Below are 21284 nucleotides of genomic sequence, written 5' to 3'. Positions count from 1 at the left end.
GGACTTGCGTGCAGACTCGACCCGGCACTGTAGTCTACAGTGCAAGTAATAATCAAAGAATGTCCACGTCATAAATCCTAATTTAGATAATAAAAATTACACATGATCCAAAACATAAGCGTTAGCTGAAACAATTTCAAAATTAAATTGTGAATTTACAGGTTGTTTTGAATAAGCTCTAACTAGTACATTCAAATAAATCATTATTCAACATTTAGAAACAACATTTTTGAAATCTTAAAACATAATGAATCAACGTTCTTGGTTTTTTTTAAAATACGGGCTTGACAAAAGAACAAAGATCTAAAGAGTTGTTATATATTTTTCCTCTTTAAGATTAAAAATTCTCTTAGGGAATACTTTTGTTCATTTCTATGGGCTTAAAGATAGCCAGTATAAAAACCAAGTATAAAAACCTGGTTTCACCCAAGTTCATACTCTGTGATGTTTTTTTTTGGGCTGATTTCCTTACCGCTACTGAGATTGGAATCCCAGCAGTTCAAGACGAGAAATTTATTCATTTTCCTTAACTTTTTATTATTATTATTATTATTATCATTATTATTATTATTATTATTATTATTATTATTATTATTATTATTATTATTATTATTATTATTATTATTATTAACAGGATTCGCTCATGTTTATCAACCATCCAACCATCCAACCAGACCCTCAAATTGAGCCTGTACTGTAAGTAATCAACTTAATCCCAATTTCGTTTTTGTAGCCTCAAACATTCTTGCATAAGGGTAAAACATCCCTAATGATGTGCATTTTCGGCGATTGTCCTCATAAATTGAATTATCCTCTGGCATCACTTGGCATATCTTGGAAAACGCTATTGTAGATTCTTGGCCCTGAAAACTACCAATCACTTGAAGCAATTTGTTTGTTAGACGTTTCTTTCACCACAATATATCCAAATGGGTGTTTCCCAAGTGTATTTGGCGAGTATGAGTATTTTCAGTTACGCTTTTAGTGTGGATGTTTCGTGATACATCTTTCAACTTTTGACGAGCTTGTTGACAATAAGCAACGATCATAACATAATCGATGAATATAAATAGGTTAGAAATAAGCAGTCAACTAATACGCTGATAAGTTGAGTGCAAAACTTCAGAACGCGCACCTCATACCTAGCAATAGCAGTACTACCTACTATACGGTACTATGTACGTACGCTTATCTCCATCCTAACTAACGCCTTAGAATATATACACGCTGCTCGAGTCCATGATAAACGTTGAGAACTGTGGAGTGCGTAGCCTTGAAGTGAGGCAAGTGAGAAGTGATGTGTACATAATTGTTTGTCAAGCATGCATGCACCCATTACAATCCTGATATCATTAATGATATGCTCTGTCTCAATGTCAGTAATGCTGTAATCCCTTTATTGACGAGTGAAGCCAAAGTTGGCTCGGTGGAGGTTGAAAATTGCTCGAATTCAGAAACAAATGGCCTGCTTGCTTGTGAGTTGGTGGGACAATTACAAAATTTCGAGTTCATGACATATCGCTATTGCGGCATTAAATGAGTGATGAATGTCCATACATACCCTACATTTCATGGGCAATGATCGTTAACTTGTGAAGAGTTTCTGAATCAAATTCAAATTAAATATTTTTCCAGAAAATCAAATCATTGGAGACTATCATAGCGGACTCTGGTGTTATAAAATTGCAATATTTAGAATATCATTTGCCGATAGCTTTTTAGAATACTGTCACTTCTCGCATTCAATTAGTGAGATATCTCTTATGAACCTTAACAGGATGGCAATCGACTGAGCTATGACCCAATTGCAATTTCAATACTCTAGGCTTCAAACAAAACTCGAATAAGATTTAAATAAATGAAGGTTAGTTAGGGCGTCCATTCTGTCCTGGCATATTGATTGAACTTTTCAGTGATATTGAATATATATTTTTTTTATATCGACACTGGTTCATTCTTGCCTTAATATGTTGTTGAACGAGCCTGTCAATTAATAATAACGGTCGGTCTTGGTTGTTTCTTTGTGCACCACATTTCTAATTTGGGTGTACGTATATTTGGGACACGTGAGGGAAGGAAGGAACGAAGTCGGCGCTGACTGAGCTCGATACACCTGGTGTTTATTCAGTGGATGGGTGTATGTATGTGTGTATGTACGTGATCAGCTTAGCCAGATGATGTGACCAACGCCATCGACCTTGATTGGTACAATTTATGGCCTCGTTAAATGTCACAAGTCCCCTTGTGTAAGTACTTGTTTACATACGCCACATCGCATCTCGTCTTTACCAAACCCCAAAACCAAATGTGGGAAAGGACTTTTTGCAGGATTTGCAAAAGTCGGGGTTTACATTAAGGCAATCGTCCCTAGAGACGTCATGTCTGGAGGAGAAATGTTTTTTGCAACATACAGATAACTTGAAATTGCTGCAATCAAACGATCGGGAAATGGAGAATGAATGGTATGACATAGATCCCACAAATTTTAAATTATCTCTCTCAAATCCGTTTGAGACCGACCATTCTTTTGGTGATCGATTGCAAATGTTATCCATCTCAAAAAAACTTCAGTCTCTTATGATTGAGGTACTCTAAGGTGCGTAGAAGTAGAGTTAAAATAGGAATCTAGTTTATATGTAGCCAAGAGGTCTCATGGGTAGGGTGAACAAGGCAAAAACCTTTTGTCCAAGTTTCACAGGTTCAAATCCCGAAGATGGGAATCAACCACTTTGGGAGGAGACGTGAAGTTAGTGGTTAGAGCAGTTTCCATTCATGACTAAAGTCCCCGGTTTGATTCTCTTCCCCGACATTTGTCAAGCAATTTGTCATTTGACATTTGTCAAAGAACCAATCTGGTACGGCCATGGCATGTATGCAAAAAAATATTATGTGACGACTAACTTCCTTAGCCCAGCTCGGCTTACCCCTTCGGCACAAACACCCAAAATGCAAAGCAAAAAGAATCAATATATCAAATTTGAAACGAATCCCGTCTAGGCCACGGGAATGGGCACGACCCCTTTGGTCCACTTTTTGAACATAATCTTATAAGGATGGCAAGAAGTTGAAGGACGTTGGAACTCCTCTATAATGTTCTGACTCATCAACTGTACATTATGAAAGGACAAATTAAGGACATTAACTGTACATTATCGCAATGTTAGATGAAGCGGCTGAAATGAGGATAGCCAAAAATATCAAAGTGTATACGATAACAATTTCTTTTAGGGAATATTTTTCTTCATTTCTATGGTCTTAAAGATAGCCAGTATAAAAACCAAGACGAGAAATTTATTCATTTTCCTTAACTTTTATTTATCGATATATTATTTGATCGACCAACGAATTAGAGTTGGCTGATCTGGTTAACCCTTGAATATAAGGTTGATAGGGAATTTTAGACAAAATCTTGTCCAAGCCTGACTTTAATTCTGCTACTGGATCAACGCCTACATACGCCCTACGAATATTTGAAGGCAGCAAATTGAACAATGACGGAGCCCGAGAAAGAAGAGAGTTGGAATTCATTTGCTAGTTATCTTTGATTGATACACGCACAATTGAAGGTACCAAGTTCATAGAAGTCGTCGTGAAAGCAAATCATGCCAGTTCGCCCCCTATCAAATGCGAGTGCTGTTCTTTGTACCAATTTTGGGGAGCTCATTCGGTCCAAAAGACTCAAGTTGGACTGGTCGGGAGTTTTTGTGCGTGCAGGTTTTCAATTACAATTTATGCGGCTTTGGGTCCGGCCACAACCATGAGACTGGATGTGGTAGAAACGGAAATAGTCCTTGATCAAACTGATGAGGCAAATAAACTAAAGCTTCAGAGAAAAGGAGCTTTATTGTGTGGTTACTCCGCATGCAAATGAAACCCCAAAGTCCGATGGTCTCGTTTCTAAAAGAACATGTAGGTGGCGATGAAGCTTGTTGTTTCGGTTTAGGTACTTTTTATAGTGAGACATGTGGAAGTAATTGCGCAAAATCGAATGCATTTGGGTTATAGAAAAACATACAAATTCCAAATGCTGCGGTATTAGCCCCGAACCCTTATCATTCTACAGGGTAGTCTTTAAAAAGGGGCACCTGCATTCCAACCAAATTCGTACAACTAAATCTGTCATTGAAATTCGTTTTGGGGACAGATACTGGTAAAGTTTCGGGCTTTGGCAAAAACTTTGAGAAACAATGATATATCAAGAAAAGGTCTTCCAGCTTAGTCAAAAGAATCAAATCGTCCTCTCTTCTTTGTTCAATTTACTTCCCTCTAATACCCGTTGGAAATACGTAGGGATTGATCGTGGAACAGATTTCAAGTTAGGCTTGTACAAGTTCCAGAAGATAGTGCTATAACAACCTTATATATTTAAGGGCTAGTCTGATCTGTCCTCTCTTATTTGTTGATGGATCAGATATTTCATGAATATGTAGTTAAATAAAAAAATTAAAGTTTTCATCTTGCCGAGGATAATATTCCCAGTAGCATTAAGGTAGTCAGCAAAAAATGGGGGCATACATGATAAGTCTTTTTTAGACTCAAGAGGGCGCCCAGTGCCCAGTACATATGGGGGGGAGGACGAAAAACGGGCTTAATGAATCTATTATTTTGCAAAGAATGGACCAAATCGCATGAAAATTTATTAGCAGGACGAGGAAATATGTTTTCTTTGGCATAGAGAAGAAATGTAAGAGGGTTGGCGAAACCAAAATTTTATGGTTTAGAATTTTCCCCCATCAAAGGATTTCGCTGAACTTCGTTTTGGGGTTTGATTTTTCACGCTTTTTATGTTTTGACAATTTAAAATCATGTCAACCTCGAAGTTATATTTCACCCATCTGTCTGTTTCCGGACCACATATTTTCATTTTCCATTATCGACAAAACCGTATATGCTAATTGAGTTCCGAACTTTTCTTTGTTCAGGATGGAATACAAAATTTGGACAACCCTGCATTTGATTCCCGTGGAAATAAATGGGATCTTCTTCAGTTCCATGAATTGCACGTATCCACGGGCCAAAAAACTGGGACCCTCTTTGATAGAGATGGCTCAGATTCTCATCTTTCTCCACCAAGTTCACTTGTTGCCATCCCAGACCATTTGATGCACATCCACTTTTCGTTTTTCCTCCATTTCCTCTCCATCTTTGAGCTCTGACTCAGCCCCAGAAACACCATCCCGAGGTCTCAAAATGCGACTCGAGGAGCAAGCTTGCCCTCGTCTTGGTCTTGGCCCAGGTTCTACCCAGGTGGGTGCTGGTCTAGGTTTCTTCAACGTGGAATCCTGATCGCATAAGGAAGGCATTAAAGTAGAGTATGAGCGTACGTAGAACATGCCACGGATCATGTAGTACAACGGCCGCCAAAAACCATCGGTCCTTCCCGCCCTGTACTGAATGAACACGGTTGAAGCCTTGCACATGGAGTGTGTGAGTGGTGGCATCAAGTTGAAACTTTCACTTGACATTGAACTCCACAAAGGTGGCACTCAAGACAAGAAGGAATGCTTCGACGATTGGTAGTTAAAAACACTGCTAGCGCTAGAGGATTTCAATAGGACGGACGACCCTCGCTCTCAGATTAGCTTGGATTTGGACCGGGAACTGTGTCATTCATTCCAATCGAAGCGATTGTTTGGTCGAATAATAGCATCCAGCCACCAGATCGACCAACTCTAGTGATAATAAATTTCCGAGTGATTGAAAAACGATAGATCGAGAGCTTCCAGGCCTCCGAGTACGAAGAGGACGTGCCTAGAGTACGACCAACACGCATTAGGTCGTTGGTCGACGCACTTGCATGTAATAACCATCATTCCTCACTCAGAGCAAGCGTCATTCGGTGTTGGTTGCATGAGCTCGACTTTGGACGATTTTCAAACTAGGTCAATGTCAAATGGTGGCAATAATTCGTTCGTCTCTCAGGCCATCTGATGTTTCTTTTCTGGCTGTACTGTGAGTTCCAAGTATGACGACAATCAGGCTTTTTTTTCTCTTGTCAAATCTTGATGAAGACACGGTGGGTGAACCATAGGGAGATCAAAGTCGGTGAGTGCAGCACCGCCAACTGAGGATCGAGGGTGGGGCCAAAATGGTTGGGCTCAAAACGATTCCTGGCATTGCAGACCGTTGTCGACATATTTTCTCCTCTCTCAGCTCCATTAAGACGGTCTTTTTATTATTTATCTGCTCGTGACCTTGCACAATGTGAAAGAAATATGTCGCGTCATACGTAATTCGAACATTTCAGGGCAGAAAGAGAAAGAAAGAAAAGAAAAAAAAAGAGAGAGAGAGAGAGAGAGAAATGAGTTCCAAATTCCAGAATGCCTCGTCATTCGTGCATGTCCATCATTGCTCAGAGTTCCTGGTTCCCACAGAGCGAGAGGTACGGTATATTATGGGCAGGAGAACTATGAGAACGGACAAAAGGAGCACTAGATCATGTGTTTTCTCCTTGAAACTGGACATCTGATCCTTCTCTGAGCACAGCGGATTGTAAGCGTAGCTAGCAGTTAAGCAAGCAAGCATTGGTCATTACCGTTTTAAGAGCAAGACCGACAATGGAAAGCGATGTTCAGTTCCAGGTTTGCAGTCTTCCACGGATGTTCTCGAACCAATTCGATGTCTTGTGGTTTTTCTCCCTGAGCCCATTAAACCGAAATTGAATGCAAAGGTGGCCTGAAATGAAAGCTGACATGATGAGCCCTATTGCTGATAGTGATGATGATGATGACGATGATGAAGACAACGGTGGGGATGATGATGGTGGTACTTTCAGTTTTCATCCTGATAAGGAGACGACGCGCCAATGAGATGAATGCCTTTTCTTTGTCGTTGGTATCGTGTCATTCCCCCGCTGTGTCTGATCGACTAGAAGACGAAATTATGCCAGAGCTGGCACGAAATGAAGACCTCAACAATCACTTTCCCATCTCGGCGGTTCAGGTACTGCTCCTACAATCAGGGGTGTGCTACTTGGTCTTGGTTCGCTCTCATTTGGTTTCAACCCCGGAGGCGCTAACGGTACAATAGAAAACCAACCAAAATCGATCAGTTTTGAGCACCCTCCTCCTTGTTCGATAATTCTGTCAACTGAGCACGAGGACATCTTCCCTCAAAGCTACTCATTTCAGTTGAGGAAAACATGCATGTTCTGTATAGTGTAGAGAGTACAGGGTATTTCATGGATCAAGAGAAACGAGTAACAGACGCAATATCAATCGCATTGTGTCCATGACTATTGGAAGATTTTTTATCGCATTCTTGCATTGGGTCTTAAGGAACAAATTGTAGAGAGGACAGTGTAAATTGTCAAAAAGAAAATGCCATTACTGCGGTGAAGGGTTCTGGTGGATTTGATTTTGGCTGACCAAGCCAGTTTTGACCTCTGAATGCCCTCAGCGTGGTTTATGATACACCACCATTCATTTGGCTGCTTGAAAAGCTTGTTACAACTTTTGCCGGGCAAATACTCACGCAAATTGAATAACTTTTCGGATTGTAGACTCGCATTTTCGGCCTTGAAATTTTGCTATGGATAGCATCAAAGCATTTTGACTAAATAGTTTTTATTTCCAGTCACAGTTAGTCAATCTTTAGAAACAATTCTTGATCATGAACCAACCTTGGCTATCAAAGGCAAAAAAGAACTAGGAAAGGAGCAAGTTTCGTCATTCACATTTTAGCATGTTTGAGCACGTTTAATGTTTTTGATCTAGTAATTTCATTTGAATATGAACATATTTTATACTTTGAACGCCTGAAATCTGGACGTGGGCACCAAGGCTGAGAACTCCTGTTTGAGTCAATGCATTGCATTCCTCGGTAAAGGAGACTGGCCCCAGTATACTCCGGTTGCGCATTTCAATTTTCAGCTCTATTGAAGGGCTTGATCAAAGTTATGACTTTGTAACATAACTCTACACAGAATGAATGATTTAGCCCTCTTGTGGTGATACATTAACCAGAAGAGGGCGCACTGTGTAAAGCTACATTGTGAGCTTTGAGAGGGCATAACGGGCATAACTCTAGATCAAGTCGTTCAAGCGAGCTGAAACTAAAATACGAAATTGCACCAACCCTGGACCTGTATCGTTAAGAGAAGAACGCAACCTTTCACTAAAAATCTAAATTTACTTTGTTCGATCCTCTTCGCCCAGATTCAGGGCGTTCATGATGTTTTCGATGAGGTATTCGAATCCGAATTCCTAACTCAAGCACATTGTGTGAGAAGTGCAAAATTAGCTTGGAGCGAACTTTCAATATGAAATCTAACTAAAAAAACATCAACCGAAATAAACTCGTCTAGGCTCAAAAACTCTAAAATTCATTATTTCTTGCAATGCCGGCCAAGACTTTTCTGCTCCGCACAAATCAAATAAGGTCGAACAAACGTACGGCTGGTATTTTTTTCTCCAAATGCCTTGAAACAAAATTCACCACCCATACGTGTGGCCCGAATCCAAGTTCAGCTGAAATACTTATTTTGACCCAAATTGCTCTAGATGTTAGTTAGTTTGCAAACAACAAATATTCTTCTAGTTGGCCAAGCACTTCAGCCAAAGCCTGAAACGAAACTACGCCATAGCCCCATGAAGGTAGGCGTGCTAGTTTGAACGTGAAATATCACATAAGAGTCCTCCACGTTGTGGTGCCAAATTAGATTCACGTAAGGCTTTAAGAAGGATGAAAGGGTTTTCTGTGGTTTTACTCTCTCTCTTTCATTTTTGATTGAAGATAATCTCCGGATGGAGCGATTGCACTCTGCGTTTCAGATGAAGAGGAACTAGAAGATGAGGAAGCAGCCTTTGATGACGGTTCCTTGTGATCGAAAATGGTTTAAATAAGAGATGATTCGGATTGGAAATCGCTCGTCTAAGTCAAGTCAAGATTTCGTTCTCAGACATAAATATTATCGTCGACCTTGTGCGACCTTTCCGATGGACCAGACCCCCCCCCTCTCCTTCCCCGTCCGTTTCATTCCTCCCAATGCCAATAATATCGGTAGCACACTGAGCACACACGACATAATGCTTGCAGTAAAATGCAATAGGAATTGTTTCCCTGTCGTCGTAAATAATACCTCCCGTCTGACATGGAGAATGCGAGCAATGTGAACAATCTGGAACTTCAAACAGAGCACTAATTGAGACCCAAGCCAAAGTCATCCGCGGGTTGAAAAATGGGAACAATCTTTCCACCGTCTGCCCAAAGGCCACGCACGCACGTGGGAAACAAGGCCAACAAACAACTCTGCAAACTAACAGCCAACGTAAGAGCAGCAAAGTTTTTTCAACCACCAGAAGACCCCTCTTAATTATTTACCTCATCATCCCTCTCGGTTTTCCCAATCCCGAGGAGAAGCGAGCAATTCAGCGTTTAGGACTTCCAAATGTCCTTGTGAAAGACGAGTACGCGCTCTCTAGTAGTACCAAAGGACTCGCACCGCCGTGGCCCTCGGGGTTTCCATCGGGTCTGTGTCCGTCGAGATCGTGTTATTCTCGGGAAGATACACCAAAAAAAGACGCACCGAAGAGAAGAGGGATCGCGAAATGGAGTCGCTGCCCTCAGCTGGTCGGTCGGTCGGTCGTCCTTAGTGGGCTTGGCCCATGGAAAAACAACGAGAACTACTGCTACTACTACTACTACTACTCCTAGGCTTCCTGCGGGGGACGGGCGATGGAAGGACGACTGACGGACTGCCCAGGTGCCTCTAGAGGCCGTCGAAGGAGGGTGAGGACGAAAAGCAAAAGCCGCACTTCAGGATCTGTGAATCGCGCATCCATCCATCCATCCATCGGAGTGACTGGAAAAGGGGGATCGACCAACTTTAGTTCAGAATGAGTCCAACTCAAGAGAGGAGGAGGACATCAGGGAGTTGTTGTACCATTTAAAGAGACCGCCGATTGGCTTTGCAGTGACGAGACGTGTGCTATTTTCGTGATTCCGGCCAGTTGACGCAATTCTACTACTATATCTAGGGATTTGGTCTCGATTGTGAGCGTCGATACTGATACTATCTTCACAATAAGTGAGTGTTGTTCCATCATCCCTTGAACAAAAGATCTGTCAAGGTAAGAAAACATACGATTGCTTTGGGAATATGAAATACGTAGTATCAGTGAGTCCAAGACGCATGGAAACCCAAGCTGAAGTTGTTGATGGTTGAGATTCTGGTCCTAGTTAAGCGGGAAGAAAAGAACCCGATTTGGCATGGTATTCTACTAGTAATAACTCGAGCCAGATTCCCACCGGTCGTGTGTAACTCATGACATTGAGAATTCACTGATGAAGAACGTTGTTGCTCCTTTTTCTTCTTCTTCTTAATGCCTTATGATTTTTTCCCTCCAATGCCAAACCACTTCCAAGCACGCCACACCATCCATACGAGTACATCTATGTATTCCTTCGAGCAGTCTAAGTACGTCGTGCAATGCTTGCTTTGCTAGCGATCTCATCAGTCCGTACGATGAACAATATATAGAGTGTGCAGTCGTCTATGTGTATATGTGTGTAGACACAACCGAGAGCCCTCGTCCTCGTCCTTCATTTCCCACATCCCTTTTCTCAGGTTTGTCTGAACTTGAAGTCAGGACAAAAACATACAAAAAGGCGGCTTCATAGCTAGTATCAAAGTAAAAGTAGAAGTCCTCACATAATTCACAATGGGGTAATCAGCAGCAGAAGGATGAGAGGAAGTGCCACTACTTCTACTGTTACTTCAATGCATCATCATATTAGCTTGATGTTGGATAAAGTATATGAACAACCATAGACAGTAAGTGGATGGATGTGCTGTACTTCACGAGCATGAATGTGGAGTAGGCTTCAAATCAGCAGGTATTCAACCTACCAACCAACCAAGCTCAAGTATGTTCAAAACCACAAAGAAGAGTTGTGCAATAGTCAAGAAGTCGAGGCGTAGCATGCCCACGAATTCGCAAGGAAAGATGGGGGGGAGAAGTCTCTGTGGAGTGATTTTTGAGTGTCTCAACACTTTCTTGGGGCAGACACTCAGTTGGTTGAGGTTGGCGATTTGGTTCCAAAGGCCTTTGCAGTTTCTTTTAAAGCGTAACCTCGAAATCGGTTGGAGTGGGTGTATGAGTGCATGGAGCAGAGAGTACACTTACCCATTTATGGCGTGATGGTTTTGGCAGACTCACTCGGACCATTATGATGCCCCAGGATCCCAGTCCAAGCTCGCCGCCCAGACTGGCGTTTTCCTCGCTTCTTTACAATTTGTACATATTGGGTTGGGAGCTTGAATACCCTCGAGAGATGAATTATGACCGTCTCTATCATCACTCCTGTCTTCTTTAATATCAATAATAGATGCGCTATTTTCATCTCGGATCATCATCTTTGGCGTATCTTCTTCCACTTCTTCGCGTCATCACTTTGCGGCCTTGCCTCCAACCTTACCCATATCCGAGTCCTGACCAGACATCTGTCCCCGAAGGACACGCCTCAGTATCTAATAATGCTTTCCTTCCCTCTATCCATTCAGAGCGATCAAATAAAGGTTTTGTGTCTAATTCGTCGGAATGACTGTTTAGGCCAGCAGCTACATACGTCGATGACACGAGCATTTCTGTGACGAAACCTTGACGCGTTGCATTTTGCCAAGGCCGAGCGCCGGAATTCTTGACAACCATTGCAGAGTGGTAGGTGACGCCAGTAGTAGTAGTAAGTAACAGAAGTAAGTAGCAGTAGTAGTTAAAGGATTTTCCTCCAAGCCAGGTGACTGCTTTGAAAGTATCAATGCCGTCACATTTAACAACCCTCTACAGAGAAGAATCTGAAGGACTTCTCTCGTCATTCCCATTCGTGATCCGCCGATCAATTGACAGAGGTCATCTCGAGTACATTCCAAAGGTATCGAGACTGATACGAGGCGTTCAGCTACTTCCCTCTCTGCTCAGTGCGCATGGGATCCATCTACCAAAGGCAAGATCGTGATGCGATCCCTTCCTGTGATCCAATTCAGGAAGAGATGGATTTTTGATCCACTGTCTAGTTTGCTGGGAAGAGAATAAACCAAGTGTTCATCCGCACAAACATACCATGTACCATACTGAGATGGACTCAATGAACTAACAACCTCTTGTATGTACGGCCCATATTTATGGTCGATTTCAGCTATTCTCGAAAGCTCTTCTTGCATCGGTAATAGTAATGGTGCAGCACATCCGGCATTGAGATCCAATACTCCTCAAGCTGAGGAGAACGAACTCCTTGGCACTCCTCCCCATCAAGTCCAAAGAGATGCACCCACGTTCCATTCATTGTAGTCTCAGTTCTCAGTATGAATGGCTGGACTGTAATTCATTGATGTGCAGACAGTGGAGCATGTACTACGTACGCACTTGGTTGAAAGGGCCCTTGGAAACCTTCCGATCTTGCCATTTTGGCCTTTTCTTACAGGCTTTTTCCATCTGCAAGATTATCCCCCGATGTCAGTGAGAAAGGTTGACTGAGATTACCTGAATCTCTTTGTCGTTCCGTAATTGATCCATCGTTTGGAAACATGGCGAGCCTCGTTATTTTTGCTTTGAAATGCGGTTCTATACCGTGCGTACATGCTCCTTAACTACATACATGTACAGAACTGAACAGACTAGATACTGCAACTCGTGTATCAAACAATCCCAGTTCGCTGAAGTCGGGAGGGAAAAATCTGGGATTCTGTTTTTACTCTCATCGTAATATCGCTCTTGGCTTCAAATGATTTATTAGAGGAAGGATACCATTACCATCTACGTGAGATCAAACAACAGAGCAAACCCTAATGGTGATTACACTATTGCACACAAACAAAAAAAAGTATAAGCAGCATTGTCAGAATGGCCATCCATTTCCGAGCAGCCTTATTGCTGTTTCTTCAAGTCTTCCTTAGCAAACTTGGATAAAGAAAAAGTCTCTTTATTGCATCTTTGTTTTTATCCACTGGGGATCCTTTCTCACTGTGCCTCCTAAAAGACCTGTTCGAACAGAAGAAGGCCAAAGAAAGAGACCAAGGAAGATCAAGAGAGAAAACGACGAGGCCAAGGCCCCAAAGAGGCTGGAGGTCGCAAGGAGTATTTACTCCACGGAAAAATCCGCCTTTGAACATGTCTCGTCCTATTGAACAACACAAGCCTTTTCTACGATCCTTTCATTCATTGTCCTGAAATGGTGATATCTTCTTCGACATTATTTACGACATAACCAGGTTTCGAATGACTTATCCTAGATCTCCTATCCTCTCTTTTATATCTAGTTTAGTATGCCTTGGGGGTAATGACCTGTGTTTGTGTGTGCCTATAGGAACTTTTTCTTTTTCTTCGTGGACCTTTTTCCTGCTAGGATTCAGATCTTGGGAACACGTGTTGACCCTGAGATTAGCAATTTGTTAGCCCTGGTGGCTTGGTTTGCGATGAAATGCCTGATTGGTATGGAGCCAAGGCTAGGTACAAGGAGCATTGAATTTTGGAACAACTGGCGAAGAACAAGATGGATAGGAATCAGAGAGGGAACCGGCACGCTTGATAGTCCGGGTGGGTTCCCAACAGACCCACAAACAGTCCAACACTATTCGATTGCCCTGTGGGAATGTCGAAGGATGGCAAAGGCTGGAAAGTGGAGGCTGCTTGCTTTGAAGTTGGCTGAACCAACATACACTACGAGTACACAAGTCGTGAACACAAACTGAAGGATAAATTTGCCAAGGCAGACGACTACCGTAGGACCACTGCTTGTCTCCCTTGGGATCCTTGGACTCTTATAGAGTACTTCCACATCCACTCTCCGTCTCTTTCACCTCTATCTATCTTACATCCGTGCAAACTTCTACTGCATCAAAGCTCATGAAGTTCGTTCCGAGTTCCAGGGAAAGCTCATGGAATCAACGGGACGAAGGAATAGATTTCCATTGAGGCCTTTGTTGGTGCCTCACGCGGTGTTAAAAATATCCCGAGTTCATTTGGACAAGCTATGAAGTTTTGATTTCTTGAAACTAAAGCAAATCAGTTGGAGGCACGGGTAGCGCACAAATGTCCTTGTGATGGATTCTTTTTCAATCCTGAAGGTACGAATAAAAGTTAAATATTTTGAGAAAGAGAAGCTTTCCCAATTCTAGAGGCTGGCCCTGAAATATAAGATCGAGAGGTTTCCTTTTCCTCTGGCTTCCCTTGTCAACCAACTCTCTTCCATCGTTGTTTCTTCGGCCAAAAAAGCCAGGATTTCAAAAGATAAACGAAGGAAGTTAGCTCAATCCTTAGTAAGCGTAGTTTTCGATCTCTTTGTGAGCTCCCTATGTTCCAAATATTTCTCACCGATAAAAAAAAAACCGAAGAGCAAATCAAGATCTATGACAAAGTGATGTGGAATCTAGGATATCGAGGCCTAAAGCAGTTTTTTTGCTGAACCAGAGGGAAAACTTTCGACTCATTTCTTTTGGGTGTTGGGGATCTTTCCTGACATAAGGTAATAAATTCACGAGGGTTGACGTATTTCATGCCTGATTCAAGGCAAAGAAACACGAAATAAATCTTATTTAGAGATCAAAGGCACAGCCAGAGGCTTCAAAGTAAAGAAGCCTAATAGTTCAAAATTTAGGGCCTCAGGCCTTCGTCAAGGTCCAGCCTCTCCCTATCTTTCACATGGGGCTGGACTACAGCTCGCATTCGTATCTCAAAAGAGCATCATACTGATTTGCAAAGTTTGATTTTGTGGCGACTTTACTTGATGCCAATGATACCTTCGTTGTGGATGTTCTTTATGAACATGGAGAAAGACGTTTTTTCCAAGAGCACTCCACGTAGAAGTGGCAATGCCCTGGATTACCAGTCCCTATCGATCCCTATTCCCATGTTTGTCTAATGTCAAGTATTTTGGCCGGTCCATGGTAATCCCAAGGAGTCGATTCGCGTTCCCTAAACTCGAGTTCCTTGGAGTGATAAGGGCTGAGGGTATAAGCTACTTCGGAGGCAAAGTGGAAATTTCCGCATGGAAGTATATACATAAACCATCAGCGATTTGGTCCGTTGATTCCTCTGAAGACGCCACTGAAAAATGATCCGCAATAAAAGACCGGGGAGAGCACCTGTCTTGACTCAAATCTCACCACTTTGACTCGAGCTCATTTATCACAAAAATGAGAGCCTCTTCAGCTTAACTAAGGCTCCCATGGTTCAGGGAGGGATAAGAAATCCAATCTAATCTGAAACCACCTTTCGAAAGCGCAACTTCATTTGAATACGACAAGGGGTTTGCCTTGTACGAAAAAGCCGATCCATAATCCTTGTTCCATCTGCTTTTGCACATTATTTTGGACAAGAAGATATGGATCTACTCAAGAGAGTCGACTCGGACGCTCGGAAGGCTCGGAAGACTGTGTGTGTCATTTTACTCGAGGAGATAATTATCTCCGTGGACACATTGCTCAAAATTCTGTGTTCCTAGCCTAGCTTCATCTCCCCCCTCTACTCTCAAGAGACTCGGTTAGACGCACATGCGATGATATCTTCTTAATGAGTTTCATTGTTCGAAGAAGCAACAATATTAGAGCAACAACAAACATACCCGACCCGCCATAGATGTGTCCTTTAATAAACCCGTCACGAGTCCATTAATGGGTAGCCACAGATTCTGGACTCATTCCCTGTGGCTTTCAGGGTTGATGTTAATATCCCGGGAAATGGATGAACCAGTAATCCCCGCTGGCCGATATCACAAGGACTTCCAGCCAAAGCCTTGTTGGCCTAAACGGTAGAAGGTAAAGAAACGGAGAGAGAGAGAAGGGGAGGGGCAATGAGTGGGAGAGAGGGAACGAAAGGTTGGCCAATTCCACCCGAAAAGAGGCAGGTCATGTCACCCAGTTTAAGTCATGGTGCTTATTGAGCAGGCGGATCGTGTCCCAACCTCTCTTTGGGCACTGCATTACCTTAGGGTGCTCTTCCCCTACTTCATATATACATACATAGTACATCCACACTCGCATAACGTATGAAGAGGAATCGACCGTGGTAAAACTACTCCGTACACTACACACTCCTACTTTAATACATACGCACAGTACATACGGTAATGGACACGACAGAGCTTGAGAGAAAAAGCAAGGTGACAGATCGTTGTTGGATCTCAAAAGCTTAGCCACTTTTTGTATGGTGGCCATGTAGTATATTTAGTTACTCCGGGTGAACACTGTCCACACTCCACATGGACCTGGTGCATGCACATTAGTGGGGACGAAGGGAACGAGGCAGGGAGAGATGCATGAGAGTTGAACGACGCCATGCTGAGCTTGGGCGAGAAAGATTTTTTCCGTTTGCCATTTTCCAGCTCATATCATCAAGTGTTGCTTGTCACTAATGAAGGTCTCCTGGGCTCGTTTCTTCCATTCTGATGGCTGCTCATAAACTCCCACCAAGCTCCTTTTTCAAATGAGTTAGCCCAACTTGAAAGAATTAACCATATTGGTTTATAAATGTATATGTATATTCAGTATGTTACGTCCCTGCGAAAATGTGCCCTGGCTTTCGCAATTGTTCGCGCTTGGAAATGAGTTAGTTTTGAGATTTTTTTTGGACCCAGAGTTGAAAGCCTTGTCAAACATGACAAGACACATTTGCCAGCCAGCGAATTCGAGACAGGCATCATGCATATTCTGTACAGTATTACGAAGAGAGATGGGCGCGAGTTTGAGGCCAAAAGACTCGCCCCAATGACGCTCATAACTGCTTTGCGTTGAGCGAGAACTCACAAGTCAGCAATTTTGGATCACTGAAGCAAAGCTGGTTCCACGCCGCGTGCCAATTACATCTCAAGCTTGTACACTTGTTGGCAAGAATAACAGTAATTACCACTGCTGTCCAATATTCGATGCCCAATAACATGAGCCTATCATAACAACAATAACCAAGCCCGACCCTTTGTAGGGGTGCATGGACCCTTTGCTTTAACCCTTAAGTAACAAGATCCCCCTATGTAGATATGGCGCCAAGTAATTTGATCATTGGTGCTCACCTACACCTTGGCAAGATATTTGTTTCCAGCGATGACATCTTCAATCGGAGGTTTGTAGGTTCCTTGAGAAGAAGTAAACACGTGCATGCAACTATGGTTTCAGAAAATAAGTTGGCCTGTTGTGGCAACCCTGTTGAGTCTGGCTTATCTGACTGGAGAGGAGTAATTGAATCTATTTTTTGTGGTTATTGTCGAACAAAAGAAAATAGAAAGAGTCCCACCTTCCTCCCAGCCATGACAAGTGATGTAAAAGCAAAAACAGAGCTTACGATATGTGGTTAGAAGCATCTCTGTTGTACTCTGGAAGAGTCATTCAGTATACTGTAGTGCAGTACCCAGTGACTTAACCAGCCACTTAGGGGAAAAACACATACAAAAGCTAACAAGAACTAGTGGGAACTACAATGGGACTTGGGAGAGAAAGAAGGGCGTAATGGAACAGAAGGACCCCGAATGTAGGATCGGAACAAGGGCAAGAAAGAGGAAATAATGACATTTGTCTCATGCAAAGAAAATAAATAACAGACAGCCAACTACAGTAGGCCCAGCCAAGCTTGGAAAGGAGGAGTCCACCACATGAGTGATACATTTTGCCCCTATTTTTCCCCTTTCTTTTCGATCCCAAAGTCTGTGATTGTGCCCTTCTTCATTTCCATATGCATTTGGAGCAGCACGTTGAAGGACCACCGCAGAATCCGCCAAACCCCCAATGGAAAGAGTGAGAAGAAGAAAGAGAGGAACGAAAGAGAGAAAGCTTTAGTCTTTTTTTGATTTGGCCTGCCAAATCGACAAAGACCCTCTGAGTTCAGGTTTACTTAAAAATTCATTGGACCCCGAGAGAACCATTTGCCAAGAGGATGGCCTCAACCCTGACAGCCAGGGTTGCTAAATCTCTGGAATCGTCGCTATCCCTTCCAAATCCTTCATTGAGTGTGATGGTTGGCGGCGATTGGCCCATAGATTGATCCTCTTTCGCCAGACTTGGAACCACCTTCCAGTCGTGAGATTGTAGCCTTCTTTCTCTCACTCTCGGTCTCTCTTTCTCCTTATCTCTCTCTACTACTTACTCTATTTACTCCTGCACGTCTGACTGCTAGCTGGTTTTCTGAAAAGGAAGGACAGAAATTGAGGGCGCTATTAGGGCCCTTTCTCGCTAACCAGTCCGCAGAAAGAGACAGTATTACTACCAAAGTGTTCCAAGAACCTCTCAGTGAAGTTCACCAATCTTCTCTCTTTCGTTCAAGCAAGTAAAGTTTTGCTTTAACTCTCTTTACAAAACAAATGAAATTCCGCCTTGCCAAGCGTTTGAACTCCCCCAGATTTTGAACCTTACTTGACCTTGGATTTTCGTGCGGGGAAGCACGTTGTGGAGGAAGCATAGAAAAATAACAGATGTCCAAACAAGTTCAAGTTGAAAATTCGATATCTTTTCTTTTTATAACATTGGTTGTTTTTGAGCCTGAGTCTTTGCTAGATATTGTAACGAGAAAGATCATTTGTCATGAAAGGTGTCCTTTTATTTTTTCAGGTAAGCCAAATTCAGCAGCAATGGGCTTATGATATCTGAAGGGATTGCGATGTCTGGGACCATGATGACTAGGGTGTTTATGTTTCTATGCCAAATCATACTACTACCCACTCAACGGTGGTTTTTGGGTTGGGCTTAGTACTTACAACTTAACAGGGTTTTTCCGCGAAAAAAAACCGACACGGTACTGTCGTTAATCATAGTATATTCGCCAAAGTATATCCATTTGGCTGACTCGCTGTCGAAAATTTCGGATTGCTGTGGAAGAATCGAACCATCCCACGAATTGGTTTTCAGTCTTGGCTCGTTGAATTTTTTTAGGGAGAGAAAGAACCGATAAAGAAAATCACGACTGGAAAGAAAAATCACCTCGAACTTCTTGGATGGAGGTCCTTAAAGTTGAACAGGGATAGAATGTGCGTGCAATTCATTCACGAGTGAACATTTCCAAAGAAAAAGTAATGGATTGGAAGGATAAAACATATTCATAGTCGCACCAATAAAGTGGGATAAAACTTAGAAATGCAAACCACTTGTCGACCTGTCAATAGCAATAGTCATGGTTTGGATAAAAGAGGATCTGGAATCTTCTTAGTCAGGCGTATTTTTTCATATTTTGCTCACAGGACCCTCACTCACCGTTTCTATCCTCCCTTTTTTGCACAAGAATCTCATTAAAGAGAGTTGTATGAAACCATTCAAATTGGTACAAGAAGCGAAAAGAGATTCTCAGGCCTTAATCTGATCCTTTTTGGCGGAGCAATGCACAGGTTAAACAGAATTTGCTGGTTCACAAGTTGTGCATCCCCCCCCCCTTTCTTGTGACTGTAGTACACGTTGTTCAAAAAGGGGCTCGAAATCGTTGGAAGGATGCCGTTTCTATCGAGGTTTCGAAACATCCTCCTTCTCTAACCAACTTCCAACTTTCCTCTTGTAGACGATATTCCATTATTCATTACATACCCGTTTGCAGCGAAACGTCAATCCGCCCTCCCATCTTTACGTTCCGTGGTGTCGATCCCAAGCGTTTTATGGGCAGGTAGGGATTCATGAGCTGATAACGCTAAGCGGAAATTTCGAATTAACCCCGAGTTCACACCATTTCTGGAGTCAAAACTTCGAGATAGCATTTCCATTTCTTCTTTCTCAATACGTACGGGTTTTGGTCATGCTCAAATACTTGAAAAGGTGGGACATCAAGTGACACGGCTTCTTGCTACTGTGTTTGGATTTTGTTGTTCAATTTTTGGTCACCCTGATGAAAGAGCGGAATCCAATGAAAGAAATGCCAGAAAGCGAAATCAGAAATGTAAAAGTGTTGACTTTGGGCATAATCCATGTTTCTCCCTGACTACCCAAAGCATTAAATTGCTTCACAATACCAATCCTCCCTCCAATGAGAAAGTTTTGCCCACAAAGCCGTCTAATAATGTGATCCCTTCGCCATAAATCTCTCTCTCTCTCTCTCTCTCTCTCTCTCTCTCTCTCTCTCTCTCTCTCTCTCTCTCTCTCTCGGGCTTAAACTCCTCTTCAGCAGATGAACTTCCGCTGGCGTTTCGAAAAGAACGACTTCTTCGTCTCATTTACATGTCTATGAGCGTATTTTTCCTTCTACTTTTTGGTAGCGATCTAGCGAGTTGAAAAAAGACGCTGCTAAAAAGAGAATGCACGATGGGCTCGGTTCGACATGCGTACAATCCCAAAGACGTGGGTTGTCGTGAAATTCTGGAGAAAGTAGGAAGGAAGACCCGTTTTTTATCTCACCTTGCCAAACAAGTCTGTGTGAAAGACGTGCTTCGAGTGTGAGGGAAGACGGAATGAATCTCTGAATCTCTCATAGGAGAAGATCGATCTTGTTTTTTGAATTACGCTAGCTCGAAACGAGGCGAGACGCGTGATGGAAGTGCACGGAACCAAATTGGATTTGCAGGTTCACAGGCCAAAGGAAGGGGAAAAAGAGGAAGAATATACATGTATACTGTGGTACATCTCCGGTTGAATGCAATAAATTTGAATGACGTCCAAGGTTGTAATCGCATTTGCCAAATTGTGTGAAACGCAATATTTGGTTCGAGGTCGAGAGTCTGCACATTGTGCAGTAGAGAATGGAGCTGAGATACTGGCTGCGAAATTTCCTACGGAGGGAATCTCCGGGATGTCAAAACATATTTCACTTCATCCATCACTGTCAAATGAGAATTGATCAAGATCTGGAAAGCCTTCTTAATTCTATGCCTTCCTCGAAGTTCGGCGGGGGATCCAGACCGAGAAGAGTGGAGGAGATGTTCCAATATTGGGATGGAACTCTCCTCACTAAATTTGGCCAGGATTGATCTTACGAGCAGGTGACTCTTTAGCGAGTGGAACGAGCCAGATGCATTCTGTCAAATCTGATCATTCAGAGCCTCACACCGTGGCGGCCACATTTCCAAGACTTCAAATCTTGAAATGGGAGCTGATGCACAATATGGTGTCGCTTGATCAAAGATTTTCGACATCCCCGTTTCTGCTGGTGGTGGTTGTGCTGCTGTTGATACCGTCAATGTGAGCATGTTAATCAGGACACAATGAATGGCATCCGGTGCAACAGCTTGTGTGTGTATGTGTCTTTTCCGCCATTCCCCTGCCATTGGGCGAAGTCCTGTCATTGTCACAAGAAATCCGAATTGCACACACCGACAAGCGCATTATTATTGTTTGCATTGTTCGCCAGCGACAATCCAAAGTTTGGCTCAAGGTTTCGCAAGGCTAGTGT

At 42.6% G+C, this 21284-nt stretch overlaps 1 protein-coding gene across 1 annotated transcript in view; it reads left to right on the top strand.

Moving 5' to 3' along the window:
* Positions 1-9483: 9483 nt before the first annotated feature.
* Positions 9484-21284, top strand: part of LOC131893418 (uncharacterized) — a 28850-nt gene continuing 17049 nt past the window's right edge. The window contains exons 1-2 of the mRNA XM_059243441.1: positions 9484-9578; positions 9655-10070. The gene's annotated coding sequence lies outside the window, so the exon portion shown is untranslated. The remainder of the gene's footprint in view (positions 9579-9654; positions 10071-21284) is intronic.

Source organism: Tigriopus californicus, chromosome 2 (genome assembly GCF_007210705.1).
Source record: "Tigriopus californicus strain San Diego chromosome 2, Tcal_SD_v2.1, whole genome shotgun sequence".
NCBI classification, from domain to species: domain Eukaryota; kingdom Metazoa; phylum Arthropoda; class Copepoda; order Harpacticoida; family Harpacticidae; genus Tigriopus; species Tigriopus californicus.
Note: the sequence above shows the minus strand (reverse complement) of the source record. Positions and strands in the feature narration are given on the sequence as shown.